Below are 17,238 nucleotides of genomic sequence, written 5' to 3' on the forward strand. Positions count from 1 at the left end.
CTTCAACACCTTGCACTTATCGGATGCTTGGAGATTATTGCACCCTTCTGATAGAGATGACACTTATTTTTCTCATACACATCATACGTACCACAGGTTAGATTATATCTTTATATCCCATTCCCATGTCCCTTTCTTACTCCATTTTGGCATAGGAAATATTCTCCTCTCAGACCATGCGCCTGTTCACATTACCCTGACATTGGCAGATGTTCCCAAGGGCCAATGGTGTTGGAGGATCAATGATACCCTGTTAGCAGACCAATCTCATCAAACTTATATACGGACACATATACAGAACTATTTTGACACTAATATCACGCCAGATGTCTCACCGGCCATCACCTGGGAGGCCCATAAATCAGTCTTGCGAGGAGAGTTTATCTCTCTATGTACATATATTAAAAAACAGAGATCGGCACTTTTGAATGCTCTTTTTTCCCAAATCTCCACACTAGAAAATCTCCATAAACGCACTCAAGCAGAAAGCACTAAGAACGAATTATACACCCTGCGTAATAAAGTCAAGGCTCTTCTCAATATTAAATTGGCCAAATTGCTGCAAATGTCACGGTTCAAAATTTACGCTCATGGTGACAAAGGCAACAAGACCATGTCTGCTCTTCTTAAAACTCATCAAGATAAAGCGTTCATTCGCAAAATTGTACACTCATCGGGCAACCTAGTCACAGATACAAACTCAATCGCTACGGCATTTCAGAAATTCTACATGAACCTCTATAATCTTACAGACTCTAACATCTCTGTTCCCTCACCTACCACAGCCAAAAACGCTATACACTCATTCTTAGATTCAATTGACATTCCGCGCATATCCAACACCTCTGCCCAAAAACTGCTAGCCCCTTTTTCCCCTACAGAACTTCTGCAAGTCCTTCACTCTATCCCTTCAGGTAAAAGTCCAGGCCCAGACGGTTATACTATAAACTACTACAAACAATTCAAAGATTTATTAATAGCTCCATTCACTTCTCTTTGTAATTCACTTTTGACAGGCTCGAAACTCCCTAGCCAAGCTTTAGAAGCGCATATCACTCTCATTCCCAAAGAGGGTAAAGATGCTTCACAATGTGGCAGCTACAGACCCATTTCGCTACTTAATACTGACATAAAATGGTGGGCTAAGGCACTAGCATCCCGTCTTGGCCCTCTACTACCCAACATTCCTCCAGAGTTTTGAGACTAGTACAATATGCCTTAAACTCTCGTATACCCTTAGTTCTTCTCAGCACAGATGCAGAAAAAGCATTCGATAGGGTGGATTGGACCTATATGATTGCTTCCCTTGAGAAATTCGGTATACCTCATTCTTTCATTCAAGCGATACTTTCCCTATATAGTGGCCCTAGTGCGAGAGTAAGAGTCAATGGGGTACTGTCGGACTCTTTTACCATTACTAACGGTACGAGACAAGGATGTCCTCTATCGCCAACGCTATTTATATTGGTTATGGAGACACTGATACAGAAGATACGACAGGACCCCATTATTCATGGCTTGTCAATAGGTTAATTTACCCACAAAACAGCCGCATTTGCGGATGATCTGTTGATACTCACCACTAATCCTGAGAGATCTTTCCCGCAGATAACCCATATTTTCTCTGAATTTGGGATAATCTCTAATTTTAAAATAAATTTCAGCAAGTCCGAAGCCCTAAATATTTCAGTACCAAAATCAACGATTCTCCAACTAAAAAAGAGCTCTCCGTATTTATGGCCAGACACGTCTATTAAGTACTTAGGCATCCACATTACAAAAAACCCATCCCAACTCTATAAACTTAACTATCTCAACTTAATAGCTGACATTAAAACTTACTTACATATACCCTTTATGTTATGGATGGGCAGGAGGAATATACTTAAAACATATATTGTCCCCAAATTCTTGTATGTCCTCCAGACGGTACCTATCTGGCTTCCAAGGTCCTTTTTTCTACTAGTTAAAAGAACCTTCTCAGCATTTATTTGGAATAACAAACGTCCTAGACTTTCTTATAAGTATCTTATTATGAGTTCCAAATTGGGAGGCTTTGGCCTCTCTGATTTATTGTCATATTATAGAGCTAACCATCTACACCGATGGACCGTATTGGCACATCGCGACTCGAGAAATATTTATGCCTCTTTGGAACGATCTCTTATGTCAGTTAGGGAAAAACAGGCATTTTGGGGTTTACGGTCAGCTATATCTAGCAAAATTGGCAAAGAGTCTTTACTTAAAGGTACCATTTCAGTCTGGCAAGAAATGAATAAGTTCTCTACACTACTACCCTCCCCACCCTCCTTGATGCCCTTGAATTTACTTCCATGTCTTCAGCATAGCTCTAATTCCTCCTCCTCTTCAGTTCCTTGGGACATATCGAATAATCTAACCATAGCTGATGTTCATGAGCTCTCAGGAGATACTGAAATAATGGATCTTATTGAAAAAGCCAAGATCCCGCCGGGGAATTTCTTACTGACACATCAAATTTTTATAGAATGTCAAAAACTAAAGTTATCATATGTAACACCTAGTACCACTACTTGGTTGGAAGATCTACTGGCCTTAACCCCATTCACTACCCCGAAATTATCACAGATATATCAGCATATTTTAATGATGCAAACAGATTTCAAACCACGATATATTGGGAAGTGGGAACAAGAACTAGGTATACAGCTTACTGAACCTGAAGTACGTTTCACACTGGCGAATACACATGGTTTTTCTAGGTGTACGAGAATTCAAGAGAATTCCTTTAAACTGGTAACACGGTGGTATAAAACACCACTAGTGCTTCATGCTATAAATAACTAAATCTCGGATCAGTGTTGGAGGTGTAGAGGGGCAATTGGTTCAATGTCACATATCTGGTGGCACTGCCCCATTATTAAACCATATTGGAGTCACATAGAAAAAACCATAAACGCCATTTGCTCTCTTCATATAACGTTAACGCCGGAATTAATATTGCTATGGAAACCTATACCTGGATTTATGCCAAAAAATAATAATTTACCAACCCATATGATAACGGCAGCAAAATTACTGATTCCCTTGTTATGGAAAGACACCTCCCCCCCAACTTTTACACAATGGTTGGATAAGATGTTTGAAATTCAGAGATTTGAAGAACTTGCACATTGGGAATTTAAGACACGTGAGAAATACTTATCCACATGGTCCCCCTGGCTCGATTTCCCTGATTTTGCTAACCTTTAAATGTTGTCCAGACTGAGAGCTCTGCTTTAAATGGTAAAATTGTATATATATATAACTATGCTGGTACAATATATGTCAAGATATGTTATGAGACAAAGTTCGGTTATCCTGGTAAACAAGAGATGTAATAACGACACATAAACAGTAATTTTACATATTGCTTTTATGTTTATTTAACCTACTTATCTGGACCACTCAATTATCAATCCCAACCTACTTATCCTCTCCTTACCTTCCCCCTTTTTCCCCCTACCTTCCCCCCCTTCTTATATCTTTTATACCTGTTATATTACAACGTTAGTTTTTCATTTCTGATTATCAACAAGGGCTCTGCGTAGCCAATATTCTGATATAACGTTGTATACCTTGTTCAAATATTCTAATAAAAACAGATTGGAAACAAACAAACATCTGCCCATTGAAATCAAAGGGAAAAACAGCATTTAGTTCATATGGGACGTCTTTTTACACCTCTGTCTTAAAAAACCGAGCGTAAAAAGACGCTCTGTAAAAAAAGTAGCATGTCACTTCTTGAGGCGTTTTTTGAGCTGATTTTGCATTGAACACTATGAAAAACGCCTTAACAAACGCCTTAGGCTGGGTTCACACGACCTATTTTCAGGCATAAACGAGGCGTATTATGCCTCAATTTACGCCTGAAAATAGGGCTACAATACGTCGGCAAACATCTGCCCATTCATTTGAATGGGTTTGCCGACGTACTATGCAGACGACCTGTTATTTACGCGTCAAGTTGACTGCCCCGGCAAAGAAGTGCAGGGCACTTCTTTGCAACGTAATTTGAGCCGTTCTTCATTGAAGTTGAGAATCTGGAGCATTACATTTGTGGGTTCGATTAAACTCTCAAAATGGCTAGAAAAGAGAGCTTTCATGTGAAACTCGACAGTCTATTCTTGTTCTTAGAAATGAAGGCTATTCCATGCGAGAAATTGCCAAGAAACTGAATGAACTGATTTCCTACAATGGTGTGTACTACTCCCTTCAGAGTACAGCACAAACAGGCTCTAACCAGAGTAGAAAGAGAAGTGGGAGGCCCTGCTGCACAACTGAGCAACAAGACAAGTACATTAGAGTCTCTAGTTTGAGAAATAGACGCCTCACATGTCCTCAACTTGCAGCTTCATTAAATAGTACCAGCAAAACGCCAGTGTCAACGTCTACAGTGAAGAGGTGATTCCGGGATGCTGGCCTTCAGGGCAGAGTGGCAAAGAAAAAGCCATATCTGAGACTGGCTAATAAATGAAAAGATTAATATGAGCAAAAGCACACAGACATTGGACAGAGGAAGATTGGAAAAAAGTGTTATGGACAGACGAATCGAAGTTTGAGGTGTTTGGATCACACAGAAGAACGTTTGTGAGACGCAGAACAACTGAAAAGATGCTGGAAGAGTGCCTGATGCCATCTGTCAAGCATGGTGGAGGTAATGTGATGGTCTGGGGTTGCTTTGGTGCTGGTAAAGTGGGAGATTTGTACAAGGTAAAAGGGATTTTGAATAAGGAAGGCTATCACTCCATTTTGCAATGCCATGTTATTCCCTGTGGACAGCGCTTGATTGGAGCCAATTTCATCCTACAACAGGACAATGACCCAAAGCACACCTCCAAATTATGCAAGATCTATTTAGGGAAGAAGCAGGCAGCTGGTATTCTATCTGTAATGGAGTGGCCAGCGCAGTCACCAGATCTCAACCCCATAGAGCTGTTGTGGGAGCAGCTTGACCGTATGGCACGCAAGAAGTGCCCATCAAGCCAATCCAACTTGTAGGAGGGGCTTCTGGAAGCATGGGGTGAAATTTCTCCCGATTACCTCAGCAAATTAACAGCTAGAATGCCAAAGGTCTGCAATGCTGTAATTGCTGCAAATGGAGCATTCTTTGACGAAAGCAAAGTTTGAAGGAGAAAATTATTATTTCAAATAAAAATCATTATTTCTAACCTTGTCAATGTCTTGACTATATTTTCTAGTCATTTTGTAACACATTTGATAAATATAAGTGTGAGTTTTCATGGAAAACACAAAATTGTCTTTTGAACGGTAGTGTATATATAATTACCGCTATTCTAAACACCTTTACTTTTTCCATAGAACTTTCAGCAAAGGTGGTAAAGGGAAGTAATGTCTAATGGTTTTCTGCTATGTTATAGTTTATTAGGACGTGGGTAGAGCACTTCAGAGAAGTCTGTGATTTTGGACCACCACCAATTTCCAGAACTAAAGGGCTCTATAGGGTTCACAAACCCCTTTGGCACTGCACAGAGATTTCTGTTACTGTAGATCTGAAGAATATCCGCCTGAATAGAACGATAAAAGAAAATCAGGCACAGCGCCTTACTGTAGATCTGACTACATTTTTAGAAAAATACCCTAGAAATATTGGCGACATTCTTAAAATAGGTCAAATTAAAGGAAAAATTCACCTAAAATCATTATCTGAGCTATAAAAATAGGCTTAACCAAAAGATAGTATTGGTGCTTGTCTGTTATCTCGAAATCTCAGGGCATATCAAAGGGGTTATGTCACTTTATAGCATTCTCTTTCTCTTAAGTTGTTAGAAATTCTGTTAACAGAGTAATACTGTGGTTAGTTATGAAAATTTGCATTTTCTATAAATTAATCCCTTAAGGAGGACCTGTCACCTGCCCAAAAAACTGCAGCTGGCACCTTAGTTAGCTTGTTGGCCCCCCTTACATATTCTGGCACTTTTTTTTAAATCTAGCCCCCACTGTTTCTGAGATATTGGTGCCGTTCGTTTTGGTGCTCAATATGCAAATGAGGCCTTCGAATGTCAAGTCGGTGGTTAACACCGCTCACTTACCAAGGGTGAGTGAACTATACCACTCTGACGCTGTCCACGGCGTGCTGTTCCGACGGGCCATTTTTTTACGCGGTCGTTTTGAAAAACGGCCGCGTAAAGACACGGCCGCGAAAAAGAAGTGCAGGTCACTTCTTTGGACGTTTTTGGAGCCGTTGTTCATAGACTGTATTGAAAACAGCTCCAAAAACAGCGATAAAAAACGCAGCGAAAATCGCGAGTGGCTTAAAAAACGTCTGAAAATCCGGAGCTGTTTTCCCTTGAAAACAGCTCTGTATTTTCAGACGTTTTTAGTCTAGCGTGTGAACATACCCTTATCCTTTCGGGACAAAGCCATTTTTTGCTTTTTCATTTTCTTTTTTCACTCCCCGCCTTCCGAGAGCCATCATTTTTTTATTTTTCTGTCAATGGAGTGGTGTGAGAGCTTATTTTTTGCACGAGAAGTTGTAGTTTCTATTGGCACTATTTAAAGTACTATATAATGTACTGGGAAATGTAAAAAAAATATCTATTTCGGGTGAAATTGGAAAAAACTGCGTTCTTTTTTGCGTTTTGTTTTTATGGCTTTCACTATGCAGGAAAAAATGTCAACTTAACTTTAGGCCGGATTCACACGAGCGCTGTGCATCTCAGAGGTGAAAATTTTTTTTTTTCACGTCCGAGGTGCATCCGTGCTCTGTGCTGCGGGACGCGATATCACGCATCCCCCATAGATGACCCTTCACACGGTCCGTTAAAACAACGGCCGTGTGGACGGCCACATTGAATTATATAGGTCCGTGTGACAGCCGCTGTTTCAACGGCTGACACACGGACGTTTATCACGTTCGTGTGAATAAAGCCTTATTCTTTGGCTCTATGAGATTATAATGATACCAAATTTAAAGAAGTTTTTTTAATATTTTACTACTTTTACAAAGAAAAAACTATTATTTATAAAAAATTGTTTTGCGTAACAACATTCTGAGAGGCATACATTTTTTTTATTTTTTCGGCGATTGATCAGTGCGCGGGCTTATATTTGCAGGCTGTCGTTTTTATTGGTAAAATCTTCTGGTACATATAACTTTTTGATCAGTTTTTATAAAAAAAAATTCTAGAGCTAATGTGACTAAAAAACAGCAATTTTTTTTGCTGGTGTTTTTAATTTATTTTCTTATGGTGTTCACTGTGTAAGTTAAATAATGTTATATTGTAATAGTTTGGACTTTTATGGACGTGGTGATACTAATTTTGCTTATTTTATTTTTTTCATATTACATTTTTTTATTGATTTTAATACAAACAATACACACACAATAAGAAAAAATGTGTCCTCCTAGTAACAAGAACATGACAATAAGGGCACAGCCCAAACAGGAGAGTGAACATCACAAGCCATAACATTTTGTTTATTTTTTTTTTTAATTTTTACATTACTTCAGAGGAAAAATAGGAAAATGATTGTTTTTTGAAGTTTTAATATTTTTTTTAAAAATGTTACTACTGAAAACGCTATTAAACTTTTTTTTTTTACACTTTTTATTAGTCCCCCTATGGGATTTGAACCAGCGATCATCAGATCGTATTGCAGTATATTTTAATTTTTACAGGCGTCGCAGGGGTGCTGGTGGGCTTCGGACGGTGGTCGCGACCCCCGCTTTCTAGTGTCTTAGATGCAGCGGTCGCTATTGATCGTGGCATCTTAGGGTATGTGCACACACACTAATTAAGTCCGTAATTGACGGACGTAATTCGGCCGCAAGTACCGGACCGAACACAGTGCAGGGAGCTGGGCTCCTAGCATCATACTTATGTACGATGCTAGGAGTCCCTGCCTCGCTGCAGGACAACTGTCCCGTACTGTAATCATGTTTTCAGTACGGGACAGTTGTCCTGCAGCGAGGCAGGGACTCCTAGCATCGTACATAAGTATGATGCTAGGAGCCCAGCTCCCTGCACTGTGTTCGGTCCGGTACTTGCGGCCGAAATACGTCCGTCAATTACGGACGTAATTAGTGTGTGTGCACATACCCTAAGAGATTAAATGGACAGGAAAAGTTTTTTGTTTTAGTACTGTTCCTTAGAAATTAAATGTTAACTTTATTCTGCAGTTTGGTACAAATATGGCGATACAAAATTTATATTGTTTTCTAAAGGTTTTACTTCTTTTGCAAAATATAAAAAAAGTTTTCTGCTGTCTTAATCTGAGACCCCTAACTTTTTTATTTTTCACATTTTATGAAACTGAGGTGACCCAAAAAAAAAAGCAATTATGGCATTGTGAATAGTTTTTATTTATAGACCCCCTCTGCGCTTGTTAGGTCATAAATAGGCATATGCCAATAGGCAATGCATGCCTGGAGGGCATCTGCCCTCTGTAATATGTCAAACACAAAATGAATATCAATCCGTGAAGATAAATGTTGCAGAGATGGAATCAACCACGCTGTGCAGGCACCAGTAAGTCCAAAGCCTGCGCAGAAGGGCGAGACCCCTCTGTGCCTCGTGAGTCAGAAAAAAAGAGTGCGCTTACGCCAAAACTCAGGGCATACTAAGGAAGGACTCATCTTATACAGCTATGGAGTCAAGTCAATATCGTAAATGCGCATGCACCAGGACCCGGCGCAAGCGCAGAGAGCAATTGCGCAGTCAGCCACACCACGCAGGCACCGAGACACAAAGACTGAGTCTGCACAGAGGGCCAAGGCACCCCAGCCCTACCGTCAGATGCAGCCACATCACGGAGCTCACGCAGCCATAAAGAAAAACGTCAAGGTCAAGCATAGGCATACAAAAGCTGTACTGTAATAGGGGAAATATCTTACAAAAGAGAAATACCTAAAATAATGTAAAAAATAAATAAAAAAAATATATATATATATTTATTATTTTTTTTCCCCCTTAGGTTATATAGTTAAAAAGGTAAAAAAAAACACACAGGCCAATACAAAGATGCCAGTTTCTGTCTCAGACGGCCAGTATGTCAACAATGGCAACAAACAATGTTTGCACCAATAACTGAATTTTTTAATTTTTAAAGAAACGCCAATCCACATGGATTCACATGAGTATATGCTAGTATACAATAGCACCCATAAATAGAACATTAAAGAGTATATTATTTATTTTATGCATTGTCAAGAGGTCATGTGATTACAAATAAAAACCTTAAAACCCAAAGAGATAGATACCAAGAGACAAAATCACATAGTTGGCCTATATACATGTGCCAATAGCTCCAAAGCAGGCAAGAAGGCCCTGAAATAAAAAGTCTACATTAAACCAACAAATATATATATAAATAATAGAATATTAAATATACCCACAAATGCCAGGAACACCGCCACAAATTGTGCACAAATACAAACAATAAATAGAGTAAAGGAATACATATATGTGAATATGCCCTAAAATGGGGGACCAATATATGATACGTAAGTATCGAATTGCAAATAACACATGGAGTAGAATCCTTATTAGGGTATGTTCACACAGCCTATTTTCGGACGTTTTTCGGGCTGTAAACCCCCAAAAAATCAGAAGCAGAACGCCTCCAAACATCTACCCATTGATTTCAATGGGAAAAACAGCGTTCTGTTCCGACGGGCTGTTTTTTTACACAACCGTTTTGAAAAACGGTCGTGTAAAAAAACGACCGTGAAAAAGAAGTGCAGGTCACTTCTTGGGCCGTTTTTTGGAGCCGTTTTTCATAGACTCTATGGAAAACAGCTCCAAAAACGTCCGTAAAAACGCAACGAAAATCATGAGTAGCTAACTTCAGAAAATTAGGAGCTTTTTTCCCTTGAAAACAGCTTCGTATTTTCAGACATTTTTTAGTTTGCGTGTGAACATACCCTTAGTCTTGTGTTCTCTTGTATTTTGTAGCCTTTGTGTTCCTGTACCAGATAGGGGATGAGTGGGTCAGGTCCAGAAATTATTTAGTTAGTCATTAATCCAAAATGTAAAAATCCAAAAAGAACAAAAATGTAAAATCAAATGTGAATACAATCATAAATGCACACAAACCAATTGGAAAAAGCTAATCAATTTCCCTCTCTTATTTTTTTTGTATTTTTCTTGTATTATTTTATATTTTTTAACTCTTATTTTTTATTATTTTTAGGTATTCTTAATACACAAAATCATAATTCATGTAATAGTGTAACTAATAAAAGTATCAATATGTGAATATATTAACCCCTTAAGGACACGACCAGTCTGAGTTTTTTCATTTTCGTGTTTTCCTCCCCACCTTCCAATAGCCATAACTTTTTTATTTATTTGTCGACATAACCATATGGGGGCTTGTTTTTTGTGGAACAAGTTGTAGTTTTTCATGGCACCATGTATTGTACTGCATAGTGTACTGTGAAGCTGGAAAAAAAATATTTGTGGGGGAAATGGGCAAAAAACAGCGATTAAGTAATTTTTTTGTTTTTCCAGCGTCCATCAGATGGTAAAAATTGCATATTCACCTTATTCTACAGGTTTATACAATTACAGTAATACCAAATTGATATGTTTTGTTTTATGTTTTACCACTTAAATAAAACTATTTGCTAAAAAAAAAAATATGTTTTCAATTTAGCATTGTGAGGGCTTAAATATTGCGGGGCGAGCTGTAGTTTTTACCGATACCATTTTGGGGTACATGTGACTTTTTATTAAAAATGCTTTGAGAGCCAAGTTGACCAAAAAACAGCAATTTACATGTTTTATATATTATTTTTTTACGGCATTCACCGAGTGGGTTAAACAATGCTATATTGTGATAGTTCGGACTTTCACGGACGTGGCAATACCAGTTATGTTAACTTTTATTTTTTTTAACATTGCTTTAGGGGAAAAAGGTTTTTTTTTTAACTTTGAATACTTTTTTTTTGGAACATAAAAAAAACTTTATTTAACTGTTTTTTACAGGTTTTTTTTAGTCCCCCTAGGGGACTTGAACAAGTGATCGTTGGATTGCTTGCATGATATACTGCAATACTAATGTATTGCTGTATATCGTGATTATGACACCTTCAAAGGAGTACAAAATGGCAGACCAGGGGGGCTTCATTAGGCCCCAGGCTGTCATGACAATCATTTTCACTGGCTTATCCTGTCACGGGGGGGGGGGGGCCCGATGGCGTATTTGAGGGGGCTCCCCCCTGAATCAACAACTGACCGCGATTGACCGTGGCATTTAAGGAGTTAAAAGGGCGGAATCAAAGTGATCTTTGATTCTGCCCGTTGCAGTGAGGTATTGGCTGTATAACACAGCCGTCACCAGCTGAGTATGGAGCGAGCTCGGCCCGTGAGGCCGCTCCATACTTCCCCTTAACGGCTCCCATGTATTAGTACGTGACATGTCATTAAGGGGTTAATATAAATAAAACATATAGTAACAAGTGAACAGTGCAGTATGTGTACATGCTGAAATAATGTGTATGTCACATTTCTCATTGTCCTATTTTACTTTTAGGAGTTGTCATATGTATTGAAGTAGGATCCTTATTTGGATTTCTCAAGTAGTCTGGCAGGGTTTAGGCTATGTTCATATCAGCGTTGGGCTTCCGTTCGTGGGTTCCATTAGACCTTTCCATCGGAGGAACCCATGAACAGAAAGCCAAATGGAAACCAAAGGTTCCGTGTGCATGAGGGTATGTTCACACGTGCACTTCCATTATGGCTGAAACTACGGAGCTGTTTTCAGGCGAAAACAGCTCCTGAATTTCAGACGTAATGGCAAGTGCAGGCGTTTTTTTGCATCGTCCATTACGGACGTAATTGGAGCTGTTTTTCTATGGAGTCAATGGAAAACGGCTCCAATTACGTCCCAAGAAGTGACAGGTACTTCTTTGACGCGGGCGTCTTTTGACAGCGGCACGTAAAAAAAATGACCGTCGGCACAGTACATCGTAAAACCCATTCAAATGAATGGGCAGATGTTTGCCGGCGCTTTGGAGCCGTATTTTCAGAAATCAGAAATGGTATCCCTAGTGGATACTGATCTCCCTAACAGACCGCCTCAACTGAATAGTTTGCTTTCTCCCTGGTGCCAGGGTTCGGCATGTCGTGGAATGGGTGGATAAATTACTGGGCGGGCTGGTTATGATCCAGCTGTTGTGGTCCATGTGGGTACCAACGATAAAATACATGGTAGGTGGAGAAGCCTTAAGAATAATTTTAAATAACTAGGCTACAAGCTGAAGGGAAGGGCCTCCAAGGTAGTATTCTCAGGAATACTGCCTGTGCCATGTGCATCACAGGAAAGACAGCGGGAGCTCACGGAGTTAAATGCATGGCTTAAGTCTTGGTGTAGAGGAGAAGGCTTTGGGTTCCTAGAGCACTGGGCTGGCTTTTCATTGGGGTACAAACTGTATTCTGCAGATGATTTGCACCTAAATGGAAGGGGGGGGGTCCGCTGTGCTGTGGGAGAGAATTCTAGCTGGGGTGGCGGAGTATTTAAACTAGGGCTGAGGAGGGAGGCCAATGTAGAAAATAAAGGGGTAGTTAGGTTAGAGAGGGGTCAGAATATATTGGTGGGGGGGGGAGACTAGACAACAGGATAAGGAGATCCTTTTGTTACAAAACAGCAATGAAAAGAAAAATGCCCAAATAATGTCAAATAATCACATTTCTGATACTGATAGTGAAACATTTAAAGGCAAGTTAAAGTGTATGTTCACAAATACCAGAAGTCTAGCACGTAACATGGGGGAGCTAGAGGCCTTGGTACTGGAAGAAAATATAGGTATAGTTCGTGTTGCTGAAACATGGCTAGACTGTTCACATGACTGGGTTTTACACTGTTTCAGAAAGACAGGGCGAATAGGAAAGGCGGTGGTGTATGTCTGTATGTGAGAAGTGATATGAAGGCGTGTTTGAAAGAGACAATAGTGGGTGAAGATTGTGAAGAGGTTAAAACCCACTGGGCGGCATTACAAAGGGAGCTAAACACTGAAAAAATTACTTTTGGTGTAATCTATAGACCCTTCAATATAACTGAGGAGATGGAAGGTCAGCTATACAAACAGCTGGGGCGGGCTGCACAGGCGGGTACTGTAGTGATAATAGGAGATTTTAATTACCGGGATATTAATTGGTGCCATGGTTCGGCTTCAACTGCAAAGGGGAGAAACTTCCTCAACCGGTTGCAGGAAAATTTTATCGGCCAGTTTGTGGAAGACTCGACTAGAGGTGAAGCTCTGTTGGATCTGGTCATTTCTAATAATGCAGAGCTTGTTGGGACTGCCAATGTTCGTGAAAACCTTGGTAACAGTGATCACAATATAGTTCTATTTTACATATACTGTAAAAAACAAACACAGGCTGGGAGGGCAAAAACACTTAATTTTAAGAAGGCCAATTTCCACAGGATGAGGGCTGCAATTCAGTATATAGACTGGGAAGAACTAATGTCAAATAATGGGACAAATGATAAATGGGAGATTTTAAAATCTACTTTGGGTAATTATAGTGAAAAATGTATTCCTCTAGATATATATATGTATAAACGACTAAAATTAAACCCCACATGGCTTACACCTTCTGTAAAAAGGGCAATACATGACAAAAAAAGGGCATTTGAAAAATACAAATCTGAGGGTACAGCTGTAGCCTTTTTAAATTATAAAGAGCTTAATAAAATCTGTAAAAAGGTAATAAAATCAGCAAAAATACAAAATGAAAGGCAGGCGGCCTAGTAAAATAAATCCCCAAAAATTCTTCAAGTATATAAATGAAAAAAAGCCAAGGTCTGAACATGTAGGACCCCTAAATAGTTGTAATGGGGAGTTGGTCAAAGGAGATCAAGAGAAGGCAGCTTTACTAAATGGGTTCTTTAGCTCTTTATACCGTATATATCGGCGTATAAGACGACTGGGCGTATAAGACGACCCCCAACTTTTACCCTTAAAATATAGAATTTAAGATATACTCACCATTTCGTGCAGGAGCGCTTCACTATGGCCATCGGCGGCAGGACCCAGGACTCTCTGTCTCTTTGAACTCGCGCATGCGCAGATAGGCTGCTTCATCGCGCGAGATCTGAGAGGCAGGGAATGAGAGGAAAGGGCGGGCCAGAGGATCTTACAGAGATGTTCCCTGGCGGCTAATACCGGCTTCCCTCAGATCCGTGGCGGATTCCGTGCATCCCGGGAGCCTGTGTACCGGACTGCAGGCTCACAAGGTAACACACAACCTGTGTGTAGACAATATGTAGACTAGGGATGTCACGATACCAGAATTTGGACTTCGATACCGATACTTCGTTTAGTATTGCGATTTCGATACCAATTTCGATACTTTTGCCAACAGTAATAAAAAAAAAATTCTTCCGTTTTCTGATGTGAGGCGCGACGTGTGATGAATTTTGAACGCGCCTCACATTAATAGTAATTAATCCCATCATGTTTCTCAGTCATATTGGGTTAGTGTGCGAGGTACATGATGGGGTTAATTACTATTAATGTGAGGAACATGGAGGGTAAATTCATCGCACCTCGCGCCTCACATTAATAAGTGAATGAAAGCCGTGTTTATTTCATTTTTTTACAGCGTACACATCATAAATGATGCAAAAACATTGTTGTCCGCGCCATTACTGAATGTGTGTATTTTATGTATTGAGACTTATTTTAATGTTTATTGTAAAAAAGGTGAAGGTGTATTTTTTTTAAAATTTAACAATACTTTGTTTTTACTTTATTTTTAAACTTTAATGTACTGACATATCAGATATGTGCCAGTACATTAACCTGTGGACGGATAATACACAGGCAGTTGTTAGGATATACTTGGGTATGTCCTAACAACATGAAATATGGTAAGACAGCCCTGGGGTCCGTCAATAGACCCTGGGCTGTCTGCCCATATATGGTATGGCCCTCGATCGCGTCACAGGAATTCCCTGTGATGCGATCCAGGGGCATCCCCCCTTCTCACTTTCCCCTGAATGCTGCAGTCAGCTGTGATCGCAGCATTAAGGGGAATAACGGCGGAGATGAGCGGTTTCTCTGATCTCCGCCGTTATAGAGCGGGGCTGCGGCTGTGTAATACAGCCATTGCCCCGCTCCTGACAGGAAGTGCGCGCGCGGTCAGCATGAGGTGATGCGGCCGGCGCTGCACTAATGAGCGGCAGTTCAGGCACTGAAGACAGAACATGGGGGTGTTTTGTAGCGCGCCCGCCATTTTCTGTCTCCAGTGCCGCCGCTCATTAGTGCAGCGCTGGCCGCATTGCATCATCCTGACCCCGCGAACTTATCATGACTCAGGAGCGGGCTGTGGCTGAATTACACAGCCGCAGCCGCGCTCCCATACATTCATGTGTTACTATACTGAGCTGTGCGGCTGCAACGTGCATCCCTAATGTAGACAATATCCGGCATATAAGACGACCCCACACTTTTGACATTTTTTTAAGGGTGTAAAAAGTCGTCTTGTACGCCGATATATACGGTATACAACAGAAGAAAGAGCAGCTGATGTAGCCGCTGCCAGTGCTGTTAATATATCAGTTGATATACTGAATTGGCCGAATGTAAATATGGTCCATGCTAAATTAAAAAGAAAATTTTTTATACAATGCTCTGGGACCAGATGGGTTACACCCTAGAGTTCTTAAAGAGCTTAGTTCAGTTATTTCTGTCCCCCTCTTCATAATATTTAGAGATTCTCTAGTGACTGGTATAGTGCCAAGGGACTGGTGCAGGGCAAATGTGGTGCCTATTTTCAAAAAGGGCTCTAGGTCTTCCCAGGGTAATTATAGACCAGTAAGCTTAACATCCATCGTGGGGAAAATGTTTGAGGGACTATATACAGGATTATGTGACAAAAAATAGTATTATAAGTGACAGCTAGCACGGTTTTACTAAGGAAAGAAGTTGTCAAACCAACCTGATTTGTTTTTATGAAGAGGTGAGCAGAAGCCTAGACAGAGGGGCTGCTGTGGATATAGTGTTTTTGGACTTTGCAAAGGCATTTGACACTGTCCCTCACACATGTCTAATGGGTAAATTAAGGACTATAGGTTTAGAAAGTATATTTTGTAATTGGATTGAGAGTTGGCTCAAGGACCATATCCAGAGAGTTGTGCTCAATGATTCCTACCTTGAATGGTCCCCAGTTATAAGGGGTGTACCCCAGGGTTCAGTGCTGGGACCACTATTATTCAACTTATTTATTAATGATATAGAGGATGGGATTAATAGCACTGTTTCTATTTTTGCAGATGACACCAAGCTATGTAGTAAAGTTCAGTCTATGGAAGGTGTTCGTGAATTGCAAGCGGATTTAAACAAACTATGTGTTTGGGCATCCACTTGGCAAATGAGGTTTAATGTAGATAAATGTACAGTTATGCATCTGGGTACCAAAAACCTGCATGCATCATATGTCCTAGGGGGAGCTACACTGGGGGAGTCACTTGTTGAGAAGGATCTGGGTGTACTTATAAATCATAAACTAAATAACAGCATGCAATGTCAATCAGCTGCTTCAAAGGCCAGCAAGATATTGTCGTGTATTAAAATAGGCATGGACTCGCGGGACAGGGATATAATATTACCACTTTACAAAGCATTAGTGAGGCCTCATCTAGAATATGCAGTTCAGTTCTGGGCTCCAGATCATAGAAAGGATGCCCTGGAGTTAGAAGAAAAAAAATACAAAGAAGAGCAACGAAGCGAATAAGGGGCACGGAGAAACTAAGTTATGAGGAAATATTAAAAGAATTAAACCTGTTTAGCCTTGAAAAAAGACAACCAAGGGGAGACATGTTTAACTTATATAAATATATGAATGGCACATATAAAAAATATGGTGAAATCCTGTTCCATGTAAAACACCCTCAAAAAACAAGGGGGCACTACCCTCCGTCTGGAGAAAAAAAGGTTCAAGGCTTCTTTACTGTGAGAACTGTGAATCTATGGAATAGTCTACCGCAGGAGCTGGTCACAGCAGGGGCAGTAGATGGCTTTAAAAAAGTCTTAGATAATTTCCTAGAACAAAAAATATAAGCTCCTATATGTAGACATTTTTCCCTTTCCTTTTCCCATCCCTTGGTTGAACTTGATGGATATGTGTCTTTTTTCAACCGTACTAACTATGTAACTATGTAATGCTACGGTTGCAGATAATTTCGGTTTGTTTGTGTTCCGCAGGGTTTCCGGTTTTTCATTAGCGTAAACAATAGCATAGTCGA

The 17,238-nt window shown here is 40.1% G+C and overlaps 1 protein-coding gene across 1 annotated transcript in view; it reads left to right on the top strand.

Moving 5' to 3' along the window:
- The window catches only part of DNAH7 (dynein axonemal heavy chain 7), a 533,102-nt gene that overhangs the window by 395,471 nt on the left and 120,393 nt on the right, over positions 1–17,238 (top strand). The gene's annotated exons all lie outside the window — the stretch shown is intronic.

Source organism: Rhinoderma darwinii, chromosome 6 (genome assembly GCF_050947455.1).
Source record: "Rhinoderma darwinii isolate aRhiDar2 chromosome 6, aRhiDar2.hap1, whole genome shotgun sequence".
Classification (NCBI taxonomy): domain Eukaryota; kingdom Metazoa; phylum Chordata; class Amphibia; order Anura; family Rhinodermatidae; genus Rhinoderma; species Rhinoderma darwinii.